The following is a 19,095-nucleotide window of genomic DNA, read 5'->3' as shown; positions in this document are numbered from 1 at the left end:
ATCTCCTAAAGAGCATAAGCATAAAAAAAAAAATCACTTTTTGTTCTAATTTTCTAACCACGTCCCTCATTAATGGCACATGCAGGCATCCCTGCTCCCTGGAGGGTTGGATGACACTTTTGCTGTGCCTGAAGACCCACCAGATGGTCCGTGATCATAAATGATGTAGACGCTTTGTAAATATGAGCAGTTGTTACAACACCTTTTTAATAGCTTGTACTAGCTTTCCTTCAGGTCTGTAAATAATCTCCAGGGACCCAGTAGCCATCAACGTTGTGTGCCCTGGCTTCTGATCCCATTTTCTTTATCTATAGCCATGAATTACATCCATAAGTGGACATTGATTTTCCTCTAATGACCTCATCCTGTGATTATCATGATCTGATTGCTTTATTACCAGAAAGAGAAAGATTCTTGGGTCCATTCTCACTCAAATATTTTGACTTTTTATTAGTGTACTTTACCTTGTTGACAACATTCAATATTGCATCCCTATTCATTAAGAGTTGACCATACTTTTAAGGATAACCTTATTGACTGCATACATTCCAGACTAAAACTGTGTATTTGCAGTTACATCAAGGATGTAGTTATACAGTAGATAAGTCCCAGGTATATGAATTATATAATTGAACATATGTGGTTTTACTGAGGTGACTTGCCATTCTAGAATCCTTAAAAACATATATGAAAACATTCTATAGATAGCAAAAGCAACAGCACCATCATAAAAAGACAATCAAAATCAATCCTACTTAGGACAAACAAGTGATAATTTTACAAGGAATTCTCTTTAGTTTATGTATTAAGGTGTTTTAATGTCTGTGATAACGCCTTGTTTTGGAATGGTGCTATTATTGTTTACTAGAGCCTCCACATTAAATAAAACTACACATCCTGCAATTCCAATTGTTGTCAATTTTGGTTGTGCAGGCAATGGCAAGCTATATATATATATATATATATATATATATATATATATATATATATATATATATATATATTATACTTTGCAGATGATTGAGATTGAGTATATATATATATATATATATATATATATATATATATACACACTTTTCATAATTATAAATCAGAGTCAATTCATGCCCCTTTCTTTAACATGAGCAATAGGTTGCTACAGGATCTCTAGAAGCAGCACAGCCATTGCAGAGCTGAATGCAAAAGGTTTATGCAATAATTTGTGTCTCTATATTGTTGTCTATGTGATAGCCTATGGGTTGACTATTAATCCCCCTTGGAGTTTTCAATAACAAAAAATTTGGTCTACTCAATAATTCTTAAATATAACTTGCATAGTCGACTTTTGTTTTGTTAACCAGTTATTGTCTCGATGCTTTAACCTATATATGGCCAAATTAGGATGCTCTTGTCTGGGATATTAGGGGGAAAATAAATATTAAAACCTCTTGAGAAAAACAATGGATATATAGACGCATATGATTAAACAGTTAAAGACACTAATTAAAAACCTAAATTGAAAAAGGCAATTTTCTGCATAGGGTCTGGGTTGCCAATTGACCCAGTTTATGAAATAAGACTTTAGGCCAACGCAGCATTACATCCATCATCAAGCACGCTGGTGCTTAATTGTAAACCTGTTTTTTATGCTAAGTATTTGTACTCCCTAATTTGCTCATATAAATACTTGCATGTCTATTGCTCATTAAGCAAATTGGGCCAAAACGCGACATCTTAAAACAGCTTAATTTGCATAAGCTGATCTACGTCCTGCAAGTGGAGAGGCTTATGCAAATTAATTTTTGTTGTAAATGTAAATGCCCTATTTTTGGTTTTATTGCATATATTTTGTCTTCATTATTTTAAATATTATTTAGTGAGGGAGTTGTTACTACTACAAGTAATTTTACATTGACTTTTTTTTTTACTCTTTGGCCAGCTGTTAATTGTAGCAAAAACTAGAACCATTTGTTTTATTATTTTGTTATTAAGTGATATGTTGTCTATTATGTTTAGAAGTGATCATGTCATATCTCCTTACTCAGTCTTCTATTGTCTTCTTCTCATTGATAGAGATTTTTTTCAAACTTCAATAACAATATAAAATATTGGTCGAGATTTGGTAACGTACAATTATTTAATTTTGCTTAATATTTACCCAATTTAGTTTCTATTTAGTTTATGATGATAAAATTAAAATGTTTCTTATGGCTTTTGGATTAAAAGGGTAACAACATTTTCATGTATAATACTGATTTACAATTAAATGTTACATTACAAATAAAATAATTTGTGCCTCTATACATCTACATGGGGTTAACTTCAAGAGATAGAAGTGATGTTAGAAACATATCTTAGGTTTACTAAATGTATTATATTGACTTAGCTCTAATGATAATATATTTTATTTTTTAGAAGCTATGCATGACTGTGCAACAAGTATAACTAGTAGAGAGTCAGTTATACTAGAAAGGCTTTTCCTGATAATAATTCACCTATCAAACACGATTTTCATCATTTTTATCAACATACATTTTATTGTTATATTTGTTCCTTGTCACTGATGGTTGGTAATCCATATGTTTTAATAAACGTTTTTACATTTCTTCTGTCTTTGAATTAAGGATGAGCTAATACGAGCAGTGCGGATCTGACGGGATCCGAGCACTGTTCGGGAACTTCCGCCCGGGAAAAAAATCCGACACGAGGCTATGACATCCAAGTCTCGCGTCGGATCTCGCGAGACTCGGATGTCATAAATTCGCCACTTGCGGCCGCCATTTTCATTTGGGCTGTGATCAGGGAAGAGGGAGGTTGTAGGGTAGTGGTGCTCCTGCTCCTGTGTGATCAGTCCAGTGGTGCTTTATTCTTTTGTCCTGTGCTCTGTCCTGCTGAGTCCAGTGGTGCTTTGGCCAGTGTCTGTCCTGCTCAGTCCAGTGGTGCTTTTGTCCTGTGCTTTGTTCTGATAAGTCCATAGTAATTTTATAATTATTAACAAATCTTCAAAATTAAAAAAAAAAAAAAATATATACAAAAATAATTAAAAACACATATAAAAAAATAATTTAAAAAGTATAAAAAAAATTCTAGAGCAATATATTCTTGCAGTCCAGAAATATTAGTACTGCTAAATTTCCCTACGTTCACTGTTTCTGCAGTCCCAAAAAATAGGTACTGCAATCTAAATTACTACGTTCACTGTTTCTGCAGTCCCAAAAAATAGGTACTGCAATCTATATTACTACGTTCACTGTTTCTGCAGTCCCAAAAAATAGGTACTGCAATCTATATTACTACGTTCTCTGTTCCTGCAGTGCAGAAATATTAGTATCAGATATTAAACTACGTTCACTGTTCCTGCTACATCAAAAAAGCATGAACCTGCCCTGCCATCAACTAAAACAAGAGGTAGTGACGCGCTTGAACTCCACCCTCTATATGCTGCAGAGGATGGAGGAGCAGCAAAAGCCAATTCAAGCCTACACAGCCACCTACGATGGGCCACGTGTTTGTGCCGCCCACTTGTGTCGCTTAGCTTAGACATCCAGCTACCTCGGTGCAACCTTTTGGACTAAAAACAATATTGTGAGGTGTGAGGTGTTCAGAATAGACTGGAAATTAGTGGAAATTAATGTTATTGAGGTTAATAATAGTGTAGGAGTGAAACAAAAAAAACAAAATATGGATTTTAGCACTTTTTATGCTTTTTTAAAAAAAAAATCAGAACCCAAAACCCAAAATCAGAACCAAAACCTTTTGTGGGGTGTTTTGGCAAAACAAATCAGAACCCAAAACCCTCAAGCTAATCAGAACCCAAAACCCCAAAAGTGGCCGGTGCACACCCTTACTTTGAATGGCTGCCAAATATTATGGGGCAAATTTATCAAGGCCCATTGTTGATGAAAATTTTCTTTCACTGCTCATTGCAGCAATAGGAAATCTTTTTCGACCACTTTATCATTAAAAGTTTGCAGGTATGGTTGAGCAATGCACAGTTCCCCAGTGATCCTGGCTGGTTGATACCACTTACTAGGCAATTGCCGGCTCGCGCATGGACTTCCACTTCCACATCCATGGAATTAAAATGAATAAACTTAAAAAAGTGTAAAAAATAATAAAAAAAACAATAATAAATTCTTTATTATAACAATAAATATTTTTTTCTTCGGAATCCGGAGATGGAATAGGAGAGCAGCAATGAAAGCTATTGTCCGGAAAGAAGGCTTATTAAATAAAGAGAAGCCCTGAATCTGGCGAGAACTCATGTTTTCACTAGATTTAAGGCTTTTCTCTATTTGATAAATATACCCCCAATATTATAGATTACATAATACCTACTTCAAAGGGGATTTATTTTCATACAGACATAAAAGTGATATGTAGATTAAGGGCTAGATTTACTAAACTGCGGGTTTGAAAAAGTGGAGATGTTGCCTATAGCAACCAATCAGATTCTAGCTGTCATTTTGTAGAATGCACTAAATAAATGACAGCTAGAATCTGATTGGTTGCTATAGGCAACATCTCCACTTTTTCAAACCCGCAGTTTAGTAAACCTAGCCCTAAGTCTTGCATATATAAGTAGTTGGAAGAAATTTGAATTAGGTAGATTGGAGGAAAGATTATTTGGGCAGTACTTAAAAAACACATTATCAAGCTGTATACTTGGTTTCTTAATGAAAAGACACAGGCTGGTATACAATGCAATTGGAGGAGGTATGGAGAGCTGATGTTAGAGCAGCCTTCCTCAGCCTTCAACCAGACTTTGCCACTGTTCTACTGTGGATATTATGGGACACACTACAGCAGGTAAAGAGAGGTGCATTGAAAACTATACACCTTCTATGGTGGTTGACGATTTCAAGGACATAGCAGGTTTCATTCATGACCAGCCCAAAACCAGTAACTAAATCTGTAAAAGGCTTACAGCTTCTTCCAGAAATGCTTGTAACATTACATTAGGAAAGTAGCACTTTAATACAGCACTTTTTAAATTATGTAATAAAGAAATTGTATGCACATCATCTATAACCCAAGACCAAAAATATTGAATATGTCCAAAAGCGGTTTAAGAGGACAGTTTGCATCTATATTTCAGAAATGTGATATATTCCCTCTAAACTCATTGGGTGGCATTTATGAAGACAAATTGTGCAAATAAGGTTGTGTATCCTATAGCAATCAGTGAGATTTCCTTTAATTTTTTTAACTACACTAGGAAGAGGACAGAATATGGTGGGCAATATTGTCTATTTCCTTTGCATCAGTTTTCATAAATGTTCCTTATAGGAGACAATTATGAAACAGTTATGATAAGAAAATCTAAAACATCATATGGTACTAATTTGACCATGTTCTATTCTTGGTTAATATTTGGTGTTATTGTGGTTTACTTTGAAAGACTACGGAATATGACACCAACACAGAGAAATATTGTTCTCAGTGTAAAATAACATCTACCCATATTGGATTTTTTGGAATAGTTTAGAATAAAATGTAGATAATAAGCACCCCTTTGCGTTTCACTCAAAACATTCCCTGTAAAAAATCTGACTCGCTTATTGACAAACGACAAATATAACGTTAATCAAAATATACAAGACTGTGAGGAATCTTATTTCCAGTATAGAAACAGAACATTGAGAAAAGTGTCTACTCACTGAGCCACATTTATATCAGTATTGTACAGTACTGGTATGGCATTTGCATGAATTTATTTTTATTCTTGGTGGGCACACAGGAAAGTTTTTCAGAAAGCTGGCAATTTTAAAATATATTTTTTTTAAAAGTAATTAAAAAAACATTTGTTTATATTAAAGTACTACATTTTATTTTATATTGCTCCTAAAACTATTCAAGTAGATGAATCAACAAAATTCAATGAACTAGTCATTTCAAGTCCATGAAGCCATAGTTCTGATGGGTAGTTTAGTTGTTTTAGACCAAAGTGGGCAAAATTTGGTGTGCATGTGGTGTGCATGTGGGCCCACAACAAGCAATGATCAGATGTCAATCAAGACATAAAATGTGGTCAGACAATGACTGTAAATAGTAGTCTCCAATGCAAAAAAACTTTCTGTGCTGGGTACGGAAATGTACAAGGCAATCAGTTGTGAGGGTTCTGCACTCCCCACAAAAACTAGACAATAACAAATATTGCAACTGCGCACTCTGTACCACTAAATTTCAAATAGACTTGGGGATATTTGATTATATATATTTATTAAACATTTATTAAAAATCATATACAATATATACAAAAGCTAGAAATTATCATTAACTCTACATTTAAACATCAGCATATATATAAAAATCATCATAATATGCAAAAATACTAAGAACATTAACTATTTGTGATTACAAAAACATAGAATAGTAACAACTTGAACCTTGACTGGTCAGTGGCCAGCTGACTTGTTCAATCCATTAAATCCGTTTTCATGGCGCCCTGTAGACGCCATGAAAATGACTGAGTGACAAATAGCTAGATCTTACCAATCTGCATATTTGGGGGGTCACACTGGACAAAGATACAGCGACTTGGTCTGACCTCTTTTAGTCCTTTACTGCATCTAAATCCAGAGAAAAATGGCAACTCTGACAAGAAGCACGGACGGAAGAGCCGCATCAGTTTGAAATGTGTGGAGGACTTACCTGGCCGGGGCCGTCGTCGTCCCTCGGGCGGCGGTTCCCTCCGTTCAGCCGGGACGGTGAGCCAATCAGGGCTCACCTCCCGGCCATTTCAAAAAGAAAAATGGCGATGGACCAATCCGGGTCCGCCATGTCATCACGTGGTGTCGCGTCGACGCTACGTGATGACGTTAGCGCGGCGCCGACTATTTAAGTCAGCGCGCGCGCCGCCATGGGCAGTCCGTCGGCGGAGAGATAGAGAAGAGGACGTGTCGCGGAGAGCTGCGGGATCAAGACCAGAAGAGAAGCCAGCGGAGACCAGCAGTGGCGGCAGAGAGCCCTTGTTAGGGCTAAGAGCGCCTCTGCTGCCTGAAGACCGGCGTGATCAAGAACAGAAGCCGGCGGCAGAGCGTAGAAGCAGCGGCAGGCGGGGAAGGAGTCCAGGAGAAGCTCCCCGAAGACAGCCCCAGGTAAGGCCTTGCCAGGCAACTCCTCTCCCGGGCCGACGCCCGCAGCACATGCAATAAAGTCGGGCACAAGGCCCGTGGCACACTAAAGTAGGGGCACAAGGCCCAGGGACCTGGGCACTAGGCCCCAACGAAGTTTAGTGGGCCAGTAGGCCATTAGTATCTATATAAAGGGGACAAGCCCCTGTTAGTTAGAGAGGGGGACTCTGAGCCCCAGGTATACAAGGGCACAAGGCCCTTAGGTAGTTAGTGGCCTAGAGGCCATAGGAAGGCCAGAGGGCCTGGTTAGAGGCTGGTAGCCTGTAGGCTATTAAGGGCACAAGGCCCTCAGTTAGTTAGGGAGGCCACAGGCCTCAGGCAGGGGCTAGGACCCCCTAGGTAGTAGGGCATAAGGCCCTAGTGAGTGGGCACAGAGCCCTGAGGTAGAGAGGGGGCTGAGGCCCAGGAAACAGAGCAGAAGGCTCTGTGTGTAGCTGGGCAGAGACCCATGGTGTGTAGGGCATAAGGCCCTGGTGGTGTGTGGTAGAGGCGTGGGAGCCTCGTGAGAGTAGGCGCGGTCCTGTGTGAGGTGAGCACACGTGGTTAGGAGGTACGGTCGAGCGTAGGCTCCGGTGGTGCTGTAGCAACCTGCTGGTTGGCTAATAGCGGTGTGTTCGGGTAAGTAGCGGGCAAGGTACTGTATACTGTATCTATTTATTCTGTCTGTGTGGCGAGTGTAGTTTACATTACAGTATTTTGGTGTGCTATATAACTGTGTCCAGGGGCAAGACGTCAGGCCCCCATTAAAGGTAGGCTCTTGTTTCCTGTGGTTTTCCTGTGCTAACCCGTGCTGTGGGGGGACAAGTGTAAGTACCAGCATACACATAGTCAGGGGAGAACACACGTAGTTTTCCTGTCCCTTAGGTCCCCGGGGTCACACTGGTACCCAAGGGGGGTGGCTGAGTGAGTTGGTGGCAGTACAGCACACCTTGAGGCAGTTCCAGGGGCGGCCGTGGTTCTGATCAAGGGTCCTCAAGGCCGGTTCCGTGCAGGTGGACCTGTGGTTCCGGACGTAGGGACACGTGTGAGATACCCGAGTACAGGCAGTCGGGCGGTTCAGTTCGATCGGCTGTTCCGTGCGGCAGTCGGCCCGCGGGTTAGTGTGCTGTTCTACTGAGCCTCAGCCGGGCTTAAAGAACCCGTACTTAGGGCCTGTGTGTGACTCCATAGCAAGAAGGCAGCTTCTTGGTACGACCTGGGTGAGGGGGTTAGGAACCGCCCTCCGGTTTAGGCTGTGAACACCGGCTGGTGTTCCCCGTAGCGTGTAACTGAGTAGTTCCGTTAGTGCACCACACTTAGTTAGTCCTAGTGTTTTGACGTAGTTGCGTTGCCGACCATTAGAACGTTGTTAGGGTCGGGTCGCTGTTGTAGTTAGTCCAGTTTTGTGGGTGCCATCTTAGTCTCACGGAGAGCGTAGAGGGAGGCTGTGTGTTCTTGTCATCCGCAGGAGTCGGGAAGGTGCAGGAGAACCGGATCGGAAGTGGGAGTGTCCCGGTGAGTATCACGCTCGATTCCCCCTTTCGGTTAGGCCCTCACCGGCAGGTGTGTGAGGCACTTGAGGCGGGATTAGTCCTCGGATTAGTCTTGGCCTTCAGTGCCTGTAGTCCCCCGCGTCTTGGCAAGAACAAAGTGAGGAGGCGGCAAGGAGCTTGGACTGACCGTGTTCTTGTTCTTTGCCGTAGTCTCGGACAGCCCTTACTTGGTAGACTCGGTTTAACTGTGTGTTTCCCTCTTAGGTGTTACTTGCGGGCGTCCGGAGAAAACCCAATCCGGGACCGAGGTGGGATCCAGTCATCCACGCGGATCGTGGTAAATTCGGAGGTATTAGGAGTTAGTCGCCCTGTGAGGCACATCTCCGATAGGGACCTTACAAATGCATTATGGGACTGCACCTGGTTGATTCTCTTACGTAGATGAAAAGGATTGTTTAGGAAAGTGGTCAACATTCTTGTGTGCATAGCCCTGTTTTCTAGATATGACTTGATCCTTGTTAGCAGCTTAACATGGATTCAATACTGCCAATTTTAATCCCTTCATCATCATCACCACCATTTATTTATATAGCGCCACTGATTCCGCAGCGCTGTACAGATAACTCACTCACATCATTCCCTGCCACATTGGAGTTTACAGTCTAATATCCCTAACATACACACACAGACAGACAGAGAGACTAGGGTCTATTTTTGATAGTAGCCAATTAACCTACTAGTATGTTTTTTGGAGTGTGGGAGGAAACCGGAGCACCTGGAGGAAACCCACGCATACACGGGGAGAACATACAAACTCCACACAGATAAGGCCATGGTCGGGAATTGAACTCAAGACCCCAGAGCCGTGAGACAAAAGTGCTAACCACTTAGCCACCGTGCTGCTCACATCCCTTACGTTTTTATTGCAGCGAGAAATTATTGCCACACCAATTCCTAGAATTGAATCTTCTTAATTGTTTTGTGGGCTTCCCCTCGAGTACTAGACTATACCTGATGATAAGGATATATTTTTCATCATTTGCCTCATCACAAATGGCTAATTAGTTTAGTAAAATGATGGTAGTTATAATATGGCATGGTTCAATGCTCAGGAATGGCTAATGATCTTTATGAAAATGTACTAGAAAACCAAAACCCTTTTATTAGGCTAATCCTATAAATTATATGGGAATGTATTTATCTTATCTTCATATTAATAGGGGGGAAAATCACTGAGGAAAATGCAAAGTTTTTTGGCTGCTAAACCTAAGAATGCAATTCCAATATGAAGGCATTTTGTCATATTTACCAATATATAAGTCACTGTATTAAGGCATAATTTGAAATTCTTAAAATTGTACAGCATATATAGTAGCATTGTTACAGGTGCAGTGGTATTGTCCTCTGTCATCAGACATTTTAGGCTCAGAAAAGCTTCCCTCTCACCTTCACACATGCTCTTATTTCCCCTAGAGAAAGTCTCTGTTGACCCTTCCTCTCTCCAACTACCACCCCATTTCACCGATGCTCTTTGCTTCCAAAAATCTTAAACAACTTCAACCACTTGACCCACTTTCTCTGCTCACACAGTCAGGCTTCTGCCCTCTTTACACTACTGAAACTGTCATTGGTCACTAAAGTGACTAATGACCTACTTTTAACTTTTAAGTCAAAGAGGCACTTCTCCCTTCTCGTACTCCTTGGCCTCTTCAGAGCATTCAACACTGTTAATCACTCTATTCTGCTTTTTACATTTCACTCCTTTGGGCTTTGTGACACTATCCTCTCCTGGTTCACGTTCTACCTCTCAGTTCACTCCTCAATTTCTCTACTGAATCTTGCTCCCCTCCTCTTCCTCTCTCTGTTGCTGTTCCCCAAGTTTCTGTTCTTGGTCCTCTACTTTTCTCTTTCTACACCTCCTCTCTTCGGCCTCCACTACCACCTCCATGCTGATGATACCCAAATCTACCTTTCCTCCCAATATCTCTCTCCCTCTTTCCTATCCCATGTGTTGAATTGCCTCTCTGCAATCTCCACCTGGATGACCCAACACTTTCTCAAACTTAACGGGTGTGATTCATTAGGGTACGCATTCTGAACGCAACTTGCGTCCCGTATTCTACACATGCATTTATAAGCTGGGCACACCCAAATTCATCAAGAAAACAGATCTCAAGATACTGTGAAAGTCAAATAATTGGATGAAGTAAACTAAATTGATTAATATTGTTTTACTGTGCCATTGTGATTAAGACACCAATTGTAATGATGCACTCGCACAAAAAATAAAGAACACACACATTTACATTTGCACTTACACTTGTAAATAGTACATATATATTAAGGTTCCAATTCACATTTATTTATTAGTAAAAATGTATTAGATATTATTTATACATAGATAAAGCTATAGTAAAGGTATTTATGGTTCAGGTCCTCTAAAAGGTAAAAGAGTTTGGTCTCATATTAAAGCTTATTTCACCAGCATTATCCTGGTTTTGACAGAGTAGCAATCGCATCTAGCGGTTGAAAGTTATGAGCAATATGAGATTTATACTCAAAAGTACTTTGTGGGTCAATTTGAACTGGTTATTTGGCGGGAAAATACGTAGACAGCAGTTGGAGTGAGTGGCCTCCCACCATTGGAGAAGATCAAAAGAACTGACCTATGACCAGCAGACAACTGGAACATTGTTAGCAATGGACCAGTGAAGACCTCTCTGAGCGTTATCTGTGTACATTGTGACATCATCTGCGTTTTTTTGTTAACTGAAACTGCATATAAGCTCCCTGGGCCAGTTAGTCTTTCTCTCTTTCTGACAACAAACAACATGACTGTATCTGAACCTGGGCCCTGGGGAAGCGCCGGCTTAATGTAATGTATTCGGTTTATGCTTTTCTGTTTATTATAATATCTTTTATGCGCCATAATGGCTTGCTGTAAATCCTGCTATCTTTTGCTATTAAATCTCTTTGTGCATTGGAACCGCAATACTCGCATTGGACAATGTTTATTGGTAAGCAATAAAATGAACATAACAATACGTAGCAAGATGAATTTGTTTGTAAACTGCATACATCATGTTAAAGTGACGTAGCGCACTCCTGCGTCCGATCACAGAATCGAGTCAGTTGCGGGTATGCGGCTGGCACACGTGTGAGCACGCTATGCATTGGTAATAGTACAAATAATTTAACAGAATCGAGTTGCATTGATTTGAGTTTATGCTATGATAAGTAGCTTTGAGTTTACTGTGCAGTAGAGTTCAAGGTAAATACAACATTACTTACTTTAGGTAAAGGTTTTGTTTTTTTATTTATATATATGCAGAATGTTGTATTTACCTAATAACTCTCTTGCAAAGTAAACTAAAGGCTATTTATTATAAAATAAACTCAACACAACTACACTCAACTCAACTATTTATTTATTTTAATATATAATAATGTATAGTAACACACATTTTAAATAATATAAATAATGTATTTACAAAGAGCTTATTTTGCAGGGGAGCTGATTTTGCATAATGTACCAGGGTTTTGGTTTTATTTGAATCAAACCATATATTACAGATGACAATCCCTTCATGTAGGTGACCAATAATGTGTGTGTCATTTATGGCATTAAAAATGGTGTTTACACTTGTCTCTGTGTTACATTTACATGTTTATTTGGGACACTATAGTCCCAGCATGGCCTTGCAGCCATGAAGTATGTTTGTGCTTGTAGTGCTAGTGCTACTTAATGGCACTCTGGCCATCCTGGGACCTGTAGTGCACCAGGGACAAAATATTTTCATGTATTATTATTATTTTTATTATTAATATTTCTAGGCCAGTACAAATCATCCATTGCAGCTGTGAGGATGGCGAGCTATGCTCTAGCAAATTTTGCAGCCCTCATGTTTGCAAGTGAGTGACTGTCGAACACTCGTCGCTGTGATTAGTTGTCAGTGCATATATGGGCATAGACACGTCACTTGTGGATCCCTTACTGTATGTAAGATGTCTGCCTTACCTGTCAATTATTCTTGGTCATCAACTGTAGGCAGGCAATTAGGGGCGTGCTAGGCCCCTTGCTAATCATACACAGACATTCGCAAGTGGATGCACCTCAATTACATCAGAATAAAACACACCTGTATGCCCTAGATAAGGACTGGTGAGATTCAGCCCTGCCATTGTGTGACTTCAGGAGCTGAGATACTTGTGAGATTTGAGACATTTGTGAGATTGCTTTCCTCTTCAATAATGTTGGTGAGTACAATGGTCTATGTCAGACCACAAGTTGGACACTAACTTCACAACTACTAATTTCACACTCGCAGAAAGCCGCAACATCTTTTTATGTTTCTCTGGCCTGGTTTCCCACTATGTCACTTCCAACCTTCATAACCAAATGTCCCAAGTTTACTCTCCTTCCCCATTATCCCAATAATTAACCTAGCCATTGAACCAATTTACACACACCACACCCTCTGCCCCATCATGCACCATTTTCCCCTCTTTATAGTCCCCACTTTTCACCTGCTGCCCCACTACCCTCTCCTACCCAAATCCATATTTCTGTTCCCAAACCATCTCACCCCCCAGCCATTCTCTGTGACCCAATGACCTTTGCTTCTTCTGCACAGCCTTCCACATCACGGGTAACCAAAAGTGCACAAGCAAACCACACACCAGCGGGTCAAGCAAAAATGAAAATGACTATAACTTTTAAATTGTTTTTATATATTATGTATGATGTGTGGTTTGTGGTATTCTTTTGTTATTAATTGTATTACACTTATTGGATTATCCACAAAACCAAGTCTCTGTTTTTTAACTAATAGATTTTAAAAGTTACATTCATATCTGATTGTAACAATTACTCTTTTAAAAAAAATAACTTAAAAAAACAATCTATGTTGCAAGCCTTGGATAAATATACACCTAAAACAAACGAGAATGTACTGAAGCATGTGGATTAAAAAATCTAAAAAAGAGCACACGGGGGGACATTAATGATAACACAATTAATTCTTTTTTTCCAGGAAATACATTTGTTAGAAAGCAGTTAATGTCTACTGAACATAAAAATAAATTTGACAGTAGTTTCTGATTGCAAACTCATTCTACAGCATACATACGAGAGTGTTATCATTACTGATCGAGACTTAGAGTAGCCCCAGAACTGGTGAATGAGATACGGCAAAAAGATTAGTTACTTTCATGTCGTAGAGCCTGATATGGTCGTGGTTTGGCACTCCCCTATTGTGCCCCTTACTCTCGCTTGCAGATGGTCATTGCCTGCTTATACCACAGTATCCCTCTGATTCCGCCCGTATCTCTTGGTCCTAGGCATGCGCAGAGTGATTTTTAATTATCGACAGATACATGCCTTAATGAATCAGGCCCAACATGTTCAAATATGAGCTTGTCATCTTTCTCCCTGCTAATGCCACTACCCCTCGCCCCATCTTTCTCACAGTCAACGACTGTACAGAGGAATAACATAAAACTAACACCCTTTTCACACCAAAATCCCAGGTCAGACACTGGATAATGAACACGGTTTCAACTAGTGTTGCAACCAGGCACTTTGGTCCGGGGTATATCCCAGGTCACCGCCTTTCACACTGGACCCATGTCTGCCCTGCATTTTCAAGTTGAGCCCCTCCAATGAGCTGCTTTTAACTGAACCTGGGTTGAATAACCCAGGAACACCTTTCATACAGCAGCGTATCTGGTTCCAACCAGGGAATAACCCTGGTCGTGACCGTGTTCCTCACAGTGGGACTGATTCATTAACAAACGCAAAAGTAATGTTTTTTTTAAAAAACGCACATACATTGGGGACACGCATGTCCATATTCAACAAGGAGTGGATCACATGTGTGGTATATGAAGTCACAATGTACGCACAGAAGAAAAAAATGTCCCCTGTAAATAACATCATTAATTATAAAACAATTAAAAAATAAAAAAACATTTTTTTTTCAGAATATACATTTATTAGGATGTTCTTAATGTATCCTGTACATAAAAAAAAAAAACATTTTTACCTTGCTCCTGATTGCAAACACATGTTCTAGCAAACACACAGCTGTCATCACTAGTGATCGGCACTTACATCAGACCTGTAGCTGGTGGAAGTGTTACGACTGAAGATCACAAACCTTTGAAATGCCCAAAGCTTGAATCGGACTCTGCATCTTGCACTTGAGCTTGGCACGCCCTTATTGTACATTGGCTACATGCATACGCCCAAGGGTCCTTTGTGCTCGAAGATGAATTTGACATTTCTGCGTTCTGTGACGTATGGTCCGGTTTTTGGCGTGCGCAAAGTAATTGTGCACATTATACGCAATGTATCGCCATTTACACTCCTTGATGAATCAGGCCCAGTGACTGTAGAAGAAGGCAATTAGTGTTTATATTTGCATGTAGACTATTTGCACCAAACAGCAACAATTATTTACTTTTTTTTTCTTTTTGGATAATGAGTTTTTCGTATAAGAGATTGAATGATCAAATAAAGTCAAAGAATGAGAACTTATTGCGTACAAGCGTGAAAGCCACAAATTGTCTTTTCATATTGGATCGTCTTTTGTTTATTTTGATAGGCCCTTTGAAATGCCATTCACATAAAATCCCAGTTTACCTTTATGACATGACATTACCACAATACTCTTACCAGTATTTACTTTGTGCTGGCATGCACAGAAGCTCAGATCTGGCACTTCTTTTGGCCCTTTAATCTTGTTTAAAGACACTTTATTAATTTCCCCCAAGCATATGTCTTACGTTTTTCAGTTCCACTTCTTATATCTGAGTTCCACTTATTATTTTTCCTGCGTTCCACTTTTTTTATATCTACAAATTAAGCACTGTCTCTTACAATTTATTCTGGACGTGAATAAACCATATTTTTTGAACAATAATTTCCCATATATTTTGAAATATATCATTAATAATATCATTTGTCACATACCGTTGTTTTAGTTATATTTTCACAAATGTAAAAAGAAGATTGTATCCCCAATTTATTCTGCTGAATGCCTTGAGGAACATATACTACGTTGGAATCTCCTAAAAGAAAGAGAAATTTGCTTGAGCGTCGCGGTTTATTAGTTAGGCTGGCTTAAAGCTCATTAAGGCTAATTGATATGACTGTAACAGCTATGTCTGTGGGACTGCCTGCCTGGAAAGTTTTGGGCACAAGACAGAGTTGGGTAGAAGGTCTCCAACTGTGAACAGCCATAAACTAGCAGAAAGACTGTCCACTCTGATTATCCCCCACAAAAGCTCTAATATTTTATTGCATAATGCTTGTCTGATTACCTTAGCTTATTATGTTTTGATCTACCCTCCAAAATGTGCTAATTAAACAGAAATCATCAAGTCAATTAGAGAGAAGCTCTCATTAAAACTAAATAAAAACTGGGATAAGCAAAATATCTCCCTGTGAAAGCTGCAGTCAATTGCAATGGCCTGACCAAAAAAATATTATAATTACTATTATAATACAAATCTCACTTATATTCCCCTCATACAACTTTAGAATGTACTCCCACTGTCAAATACATAGGGAAAATCCTGGGGGTATATTTACTAAACTGCGGGGTTGAAAAAGTAAAGATGTTGCCTGTAGCAACACTATTCAAGCTGTCATTTTGAAGGATGTACTAAATAAATGCTAACTAGAATCTGATTAGAATCTGATTGGCTGCTATAGGCAACATCTCCACTTTTTCAAACCCGCAGTTTAGGAAATCTAGGCCTTAATCTACATATCACTTTTATGTCTGTATGAAAATCCCCTTTGTGGATGAAAATCCCCTTTGTGGGTTTTTTATTTAAAACATACTTGCCAACTTGCTGAAGTTGGCTTCCGGGAGCCTGCCGGGGAAGGTGGGCATGATGGGGGCGGGGCTCCAAAATGCGCGTCTATTTGGCGCTGCGATTCCCGGTGAATCGCGCGTTTTGGACCTAATTCTGCCCACTTCACTAGGAAGTGGGCAGAATTCTGCCAGATACGGGAGATTGCCACACTCTCCCGGGAGTCCGCGAGACTCTCGCAAAATGTGGGAGTCTCCCGGACATTCCGGGAGAGTTGGCAAGTATGATTTAAAAACCGACAGGTTTTTAAATAAACCCCCTGGTCTCTTTGTAAAGGCAATTTTACAAAAAAAATGGAACATTCAATCTAAGCAACTATATATTTACTTAAAAAGAACATTAATCATAGAGCATATGCAAAAAAAATTGATTTTCCAATACAAAGGACATCTAAATATGAAACTAAAAATGTTTACAAATTTTAGAGGCCACACAAATGTGAACACAATGTGAACGCAAATTGAGTTTTTTTAAAGTCGGATGTAAATTGCACGCACTTACGCCCACATTCAAGTACAAGCAGATCTGAAGAAACGTTTCCATTGAAAAATGGGTATAAGTACGCGCTGGCTAGAGGTTACATGCCGTGTGTAGGCAAGCAAAACACACTGCAAGATAAGCACATTGCATATACGCAATATAGTCCTATCAGAATGTATTGAAAAAAAATTACAGTTGGAAGTGTCATTTGCGGTGGGACTTCAAGTGCATGCAACTGTGTACACTGGCATAAAGTCTGTTTGCGAGCATGCAGAGAGCTGTTTCATGCATGCTACATCACGAAACGGGACTTACGCAGCGTCGGACTGCCCCAGCGGGCTACCGGTGAAATCACCGGTAAGCCCGGCTACCTTACGGCCACACCCCCTTTTAGATGTGGGCGGAGCTTACCTGGAGGCCCGTTGTTCTCACAGTCCTCTCCGGCGTCCCCGCTGCTGCAGATGACATCTTTCACATGCGATCGCATCTGCGATCATGTGACCTGCCCCCTCACCCTGTCAGCTGATGTTCCCGTGCCACTGAAGGGAGGGAGAAGAGCAGAGAGGCTGCAGCAATCAACTTTTGGGTAAGTATACTGGTTCTAGTGTGACCATCTCATTGTTATTGCTGAGCCTATTTCTTTTTTAAAAAAATATGTCTGTGCATGTCCCTGTTTTCTCGAGATTAACCAAGTAAGCAGTATAGTTCCTCTTTTTCTGTAAAGTAAATGCAATTTGTATTATCTATTCATATTTCCAGAGCTTTATAAGCTAATATATGTCTTGCCTAGAACCATTTCAACAGTAGAAACCATGACATTATAACTAAGGTCAGTGAACATATCTTTATGCTAATTGTAGCTCACTAATGCTCACCTACACTGTACCATGATAGGGTTTGGTGCATCTGTTCTGCAGCAAGGTGTCCACAGAAAATTATTTTAGAATTTTAGCAACTATGCGTTAACAATTAATATGTCATCATAGACTAATACTTCAGTAACTACCTATATAATTCTAGACCAGAAAATGCTTACTTTCTTTTTTAAACTATCTCTTCCATTTTTACGTTGTTAAATTGACAATAAATGATGACAATAATATGACATTAGTGTAAGAAGTAGGTATTCTAGTAGTTTAAAGTTAAACTAATCTAGGAGTGGAATGGAAAGCCAAACTATAGGGAGGGGGTGATGGGACCTTTAATGCTGAGTTGGTTTGGGTCCATAATTGAATGTGGGGCTGAGTGTGGGGGCTATCTTTTAAATGTGAATATTAATTATTTAATGCTAGGAATGGTCGTGGGAAATGGATGTATTAAACGTAAATGCTAATAATTTATTGCTGGGACTGTTTGGAGGGAGGGTAATAGGTTTATTTATTAAATGGGAATACTATTAATTTAATGTTGGGGTTGGTTGGAGAGAAATAGATCTATTCATAAAATGTGAGCACTATTACTTTAATGTTGAGGCTGGAAAGAGGCCTAATTATTAAATGTGGGTGCTGTTTATTTAATGGCAGGGATGGTTGACGCTTCTAAATGTACCCATTATTTTTTCCAAATAGGGCCCTCAACATTCCAGGATCCAGACAAGCCACAACTAAAGAAACCAGCAGCCACAGGTGGTAAAAGTGACAACAACAGGTAGGACAGTCTGTCAAATTATCTGAGTTAAGTGCAGGCTTGGCTAACCTGTGGTACTCCAGGTGTTGTGAAACTATAAGTCCTAGCATACCCTTCCAGAAATAAGCTGCTATATATTGGCAAATCATGCTGGGGCTTGTAGTTTCACAACACCTGGAGTGCCACAGGTTAGCCAATCCTGGTCTAGTGGGACAATCCTGATTTTTGGTGACTGTTCTGCCCAATCTAAGGGGCAGGTCAACACTGTGTATTCTTTATACACACACTGCATTCTTTATATACTGCACTAAGGTGCTAGCTGTCCTTCGTGGACTGACCACTCCCCCTCTAGTGTCTGGTCCCGCCTCTATTATGGCTGACCACACCCCCTTTGGTGGGCCCCTAGTGTTGCATTCCCCGGTGGGCCCTTCATGCCCCAGTCCAACACTGGACTTACGTCCAAGAAGGAAACTTGGAAAAAGATAAATGTACATGATAAAAGAATGCAAGCCTATTTTATA

The sequence above is a fragment of the Mixophyes fleayi genome, chromosome 3, assembly GCF_038048845.1.
Source record: "Mixophyes fleayi isolate aMixFle1 chromosome 3, aMixFle1.hap1, whole genome shotgun sequence".
Classification (NCBI taxonomy): Eukaryota; Metazoa; Chordata; class Amphibia; order Anura; family Limnodynastidae; genus Mixophyes; species Mixophyes fleayi.
This window is presented reverse-complemented; position numbering follows the sequence as displayed.